Consider the following 6000-nt stretch of genomic DNA (forward strand, 5'->3'; position numbering starts at 1 on the left):
TGACAAATGCTGGAAGGGATATGGAAAAATGAACGCACTAATGCACTGTTAACAGAACAGTGAAACTGGTCTAGTCATTCTGGAGAATAATTTGTAACTAATGTAAAAAATAGACTCGAATACAGGACTACAATCCCCACAAGCCTTTGCTCCACTTCCCCAGAATGCCTTGTAATCTCACCTGGGCCGAGATTGAGAAGGTATTTTAACTGATTCAAAGGCTTTTGAGGGGTTGGACTTCCGTTTTGGGGCAGACCTGGTTTTTTTTTCATAATGTAGGTGAGGTTGTGTCTAGGCCTCTCTATGGCCTGGACACGTATCTCTTATCCTGTATTTTCTTTAATCCTTAATCTTCAATAAACCTCTAAAAAAATATAATACTCCTTGCAGAGAGAAACTAATTTCTACCTGCCTCAGTCTCCCCAGTCTCCCTAAATTTTAATCTTTACACTATGTCCAAAGGCCTATAAAGCTACATACATACCCTTTGACCTAGAAATAGCTCTACTAAGTCTGTATCCCAAAGAGATAAAAGGAAAAAAAGAAAAGAACCTATATGTACAAAAAACATTTATAGCAGGTCTTTTTATGGTGGCAAAAAATTGGAAATTGAGAGGATACCCCTCAGTTGAGGAATGATTGAACAAACTGTGGCATATGATAGTGATGGAATATTAGTATGCTTTAAGAGGGAATGAGGAAGGTGTTTTCAGAAAAACTTTGAAAGTCCTATAAGAACTGACACAGTGAAATGAGTAGAACCAGGAGATCATTGTACATAGATAGCAACTGCAGTATTGTAATAATGATCAACTATGAAAGATTTAGCTACTCTGATCAATACAATGGTCCAAGACAATTCCAGTTTCATGATAATGAAAATGCTTTCCACCTCCAGAATGAGAATTGATGAACTCAGAGCAAATTGAAATATAGGGGTTTTTTTAACTGTCATTATTTTTCTTGCTTTTATTTTTCTTTTTGAAGCATGGCTAGTATGGAAATATGTTTTGCATGATTTCACAAATATAATTGATATATTGTTTGTCTTCTCAGTGGGTATGGGAAGGACTAAAGGGAAAGAGAGAATCTGGAACTCAATTTTTTTTAAAGATTTGAAATAAATAAATGTTATTTTTAACTTTAAGGAAAGAAAGGATGAAAGCAAAAACAAATTCCTAGAGAGAATGTTCAAATTATTTAAGTTTTCAGGCACTGCCAAATATATTAAAAGTACCCATTTATTTACCAAAGAATTAATAGGCTAGCTTCAAATTGTTCTTATCTATTTGTTAAATCAACTACCCTAAGGACCTAATCTGCTCTACTTTGTTACTCTAGTTCTAACTACTGCATGTGTTGGAAAGTAATAAAGTGCTGAAAATTTTAAAAGAGAGAAGGAAGGTGATTGTGGATTGCTGGAGAAGGCAACAGTGAAGAAGAGCACATGACTATCTTTTTGTCAGAGATGTGGACAGAGGAGAAAAGAGTGGGAGATCATGTCAAAGGATTTTGAAAGGGAGAGGATAGGAAGCTCCTATCAAATGGTTTCAGTTTTCTCAGTAATAAGGCAAGGCCCTTGATTAATTAAGGGTTGCAAGGTGGAAGATTATGGAGAAGGGGAACTTGACAAGGGAAGAGAGGGACTTGGAAGAGCTTCTGTGAGGAATGAGGTAGGAAGAAATAAAAGAGCTGTCTTGCTACAGCGAAGATCCATTTGATTTTGGATAACATTAATTTGTAACGTGTTTAATTAGCAGAGTTGTGAGACTGTCTCCAGCTGTGTTCAACACCTATTGAGTAGGAAAGATGGAAATAGATAGTGGGATTATCTAGGTTTACATATGACAGCAGAGAGTGTAGAATTAAAATGGCTAACTCTGAGAGTAGGGATGGAAGAACATGAAATCAGAGTAGGTATAATGGTCTGAGAAAGTCCTGAAAGTTAGAGGGATTAGCCTAAATGAGGCAGAAAAACAGGTTTAGGATGGGTGAGCCATAGGGAGAGGTAGAATGATTGGAGGCTATTGTTAGATTGGGAAGTGACAGAGTTTCTCATGAGGTGGATGATGATGAGATAGAGTGTAACCATCTCTATCCATGGTTGAGGTAGAATAAAGGAAGGTTATAGTAAGGCTGAAGAATTAAGAGGCTAGGGAGTAGCTAAGTCATGAATTTTAATGTAATTTTTGTGCTATGGACCCCTTTATGCCAGTCTAATGAAGTCTATGAGTCCCTTCTGAGAATACTACTTTAAATTCAAAAAATATATAAAATTACAAAGGAAATCCAATCTTAATGAAAACAAAGGCAAAATTTTTTCAGGGTCATGAATCCACTGAAATCTATCCCCATAAAAAGAACCCTGATCTAAATGTATATTAGGGAACCTTAGTTTAAGGGCAAGAATTGAGAAGAAAAATATGACAACCTAGGTACTCAACTCCTTGAAAAAGAGGACAGTATGACCTGGGGAACGACATATATTACAGCTACCAACATTCAGAATAGGTGGGAAATTTTTGAGTGTATTTCATAAGAGGAAAGGTTGTTGAGTAAAAAAGGTAAAAGGAGAGTCTTGAAATGATGATGGGGAACAAGGAGCATTCTCACTCTTCCTGAAGGACCAGTATATTTGACAAGCTGGAGAGAGTAGGCACACTTAGCATTGGAGAGGAGAGTTGGGCATGCAGTGATGTCAAAAAGAAGCCAGGTGTTAGTAAGGAATAATAAATGGAAAATATGCGACCAAAAGAGTCCAGAATGAGGGGGAGTTCGTTACATATGGAATAGGGAATAGATAATTATGGAATGGGAATTCCAGAAGGAGTAGGAAGGATTGGAGTGAGACTTGGGTGCAGTGGGGTTGAGGAGGTTGGGTATAAGAGAATAGGAAGAGGGAGCTAGGGCAATTTTCTCCTAACTAGCCAGATAGATGAGTACAGATGGCTTCTGAGGTTCCTTTGAGCTCTAAATATGTGATCCCATTATCATCAACAGCAATTAAGGATAACAATACCTGTAGTACTAATGTGCCATGGTTGTTGGGAATGTCGAATTAGAGGGAAACAAAAAAACAAGTCAGGGAGAAAAATAAGAGAGTCCACTGAAGTAGAGAGAGTAATTCCCTGTTACTGTCCAGGGCACCACAATTCTGCCAGTCACCTAAGCCACCAACCTAGCTGTCACCTTCAGCCTCTCATTCTCGCTCCCCATATATTGTATGCCTACAAAATCAGGACTTTCTACCAGCACCATGCCAGGAAACTGAAATACTTCCATTTGAATTGTCCTAGTAAGATTCTGAAGAATGCCTGGCAAGATAAGGTGCCAGACACTGAGGTCCTTTCTTGAGCTGAACTGTCAAACATCCAGACTCTACTACAGAAGGCACAATTCCAATGGGCTGACCACATTGTTTAAATGCCAAACATACATTGGCCTAAAAGACTATTTTACAGAAAACTCACACAAGGCAAGTGCTCACATGCAGGTCAGAGGTAGTGCTGCAAGGACATTCTCAAGGTCTCTCTGATGAACTTTAGTATTGATTGTGAAACATTGGAGACTCTTGCCCAGAACTGTCCTGCATGGTGTGCCTGCATCAAAAAAGGCACTGTCCTCAGTGAGCAAAGCAGAATTTCAGTAGCTCAAAAGAAACATGAAATGGACAAATTTAGATATCTCCATCCTAAAAGTTCATGCAGAGTATTTGTGCCTCACCTGTGGTAGAACTTTCCAAGCTCAAATTGATCTGATCAGCCAGTTGAATACACTGTAAACTGACCCAGACATGGTGATGTCATTTTGTACCTCTTCAAGAACAAAGGACAACCAATCCAATCTGTTACCTAGGCCTGTCATTTCTACTTTGGCAATATCATTCATGTATCTCCCCTTCTCTGTCCCATCCACCAAACTTGTATAGGACCTCAGTACTTCTTGCCTGAACTATTAAAATAACTTTCTAGTTGGTCTCCCTGCCTCGAGTCTCTCCCTACTCCAGTTCATTCACCATTCAGCTGATAAAATGTTCTTCCTAAAGCTTAGGTCTGACCATGTCATACAAACACACACACCTACTCCCTGTTACCTCCAGCATCATATTGCTTTAGATGTTCTGTTTGGCTTTTAAAGCCCTTTGCAACATCATTCTTCCCGGTTTTTCCAGCTTTTACTTCCATAAATGTGCTCAACCATCCAGTGACAATGGCCTTCCTGCTACTCCTTCATCTTCCACCTCCTTGCCTTTGCACTGGCTATCCCTCATACCTCATGCCTCACACCCACCTCCTGGCTTCCTTACAGAAACACCCCAAACTGCACCTTCTCCGAAAGGCCTTTCCAGGTTCCTCTTCAGGCAGTTCTATCTTCCCTTGGAGATTACCACCAATTTTCAATATATATCTTGTATGTACATAGATATTTACATGATACCTCTGCCACTCACTCATTAAACTGTAAGCTCCTTGAAGGTAGGAACTACTTTCTATGTAGCTATGGACTTTCATAAAGTCCTTGGAATTTAGAAATCATTTAATATATGCTTGCTGACTATTTTTTTTACTTGATTGTCAAGATGATTAAAGATGGCCAGTAATTAGAGAAGCTCACCTTGTAGAGACCTGGTGCTCAAACTTCAACCCTCATGCTATATGTGAGCCTCCCCGCCCTACCCCAGATAGCAGAGGGAGGAAGCACTCCCATTGGGCTACTGGGCAGAGGAGTGGGTCATGTGAGAAATGTCCTCAGGTGTGCAGGGAGAAGGGGAAGGGAGCAGCCCTCTCCAGCACACATGTGTGATAGGTTCACCAAAATGGCTCTTAGGGGTACAAAAGAAGCAGCTAGCCTGGGCTCCTTTAAAGATGGAGTGATGGAGAGTGATGGGAAGATATACTCCTAGATAACAGAGTGCTGGTGGATACCTGGTCCTGGGTCTGGATTTGGCCAAAACCTACTGAATGCGGGTGATCCTGTTGCTCTCCGATATGTGACTGGTGGAAGGTGAAGAGGAATAAGGTGGTGGACAGTGGATCCTCCAGGAAATAAAAGATGCAAGTCACAGAATCAGAATACTTAATAAATAAGACTATTTTATTGTTAGTCAGGCCCAATTCTCCATGACCCCATTTAGGGTTTTCTTGACATAGATACCAGAGTGGTTTACCATTTCCTTCTCCAGTTCATTTTACAAATAAGGAAATTGAGGCAAACAGAGCTAAGCGACTTGCCTTGAAGGGTCATAAAGTATATGAGGCTGGATGTAAATTCAAGTTTTCCTGACTCCAGGTCTAGCATTCCATACACAGTGCCACCTGATTGCCCTACAGGGAATGTAGAGATGACCCATTCCAACCTCTACTCAAAAGTAGTCATTGAGATCTTATATGGAACTTGAATTCTCTTGTATTGACTTATTAGTTTGCATTTTGGTTTCCCCCATTCTAAGCAGAATGTAAACTTATTGCGAGTAAGTATAATTTTGTTTTTGCCTTTGATTCTCCAGGGCCTAGCCAAGGGAAATATCATGGAGCTCCAAAAGTGGGAAAACGTGACCACTTCTGGATAAAGATCTAAACATGAATAAGAAAGACATATGCAGAAGTAAGTATAATTAAAGGTTAAGTGTGACTGGGGTAAAGACAAGACCCCAACAAAAGGCTCTGAGATTCTCTTCAGCTGAGAGTGATCAGGGAATGAGGCCATTGCTCAAGTGGCACCTAAGCAGGGTCTTGAAGAGATTTCAGAGAGACAAAGTGTGGAAAGAAATGTATGTTTTGTAACAAACCAAAATCATCTTCCCTCTGACTTCCACCTACCCATCAATTCTAAAATCAGAAACCCTCCCCCTAGATAGAGGTTGTTCTGATGGCTTTCTGAAGGAGGCAGAAGCAACTTTATCAGTCTCTGCCTAAGAGGAAATGTGGCATGGTGGATAGGGAGTGGATCTTGGAGTTAAGAAGATCTGAGTTCAAATGCTTTCCCCATATGCTGACCATG

The sequence above is a fragment of the Monodelphis domestica genome, chromosome 3, assembly GCF_027887165.1.
Source record: "Monodelphis domestica isolate mMonDom1 chromosome 3, mMonDom1.pri, whole genome shotgun sequence".
Lineage (NCBI taxonomy): Eukaryota > Metazoa > Chordata > Mammalia > Didelphimorphia > Didelphidae > Monodelphis > Monodelphis domestica.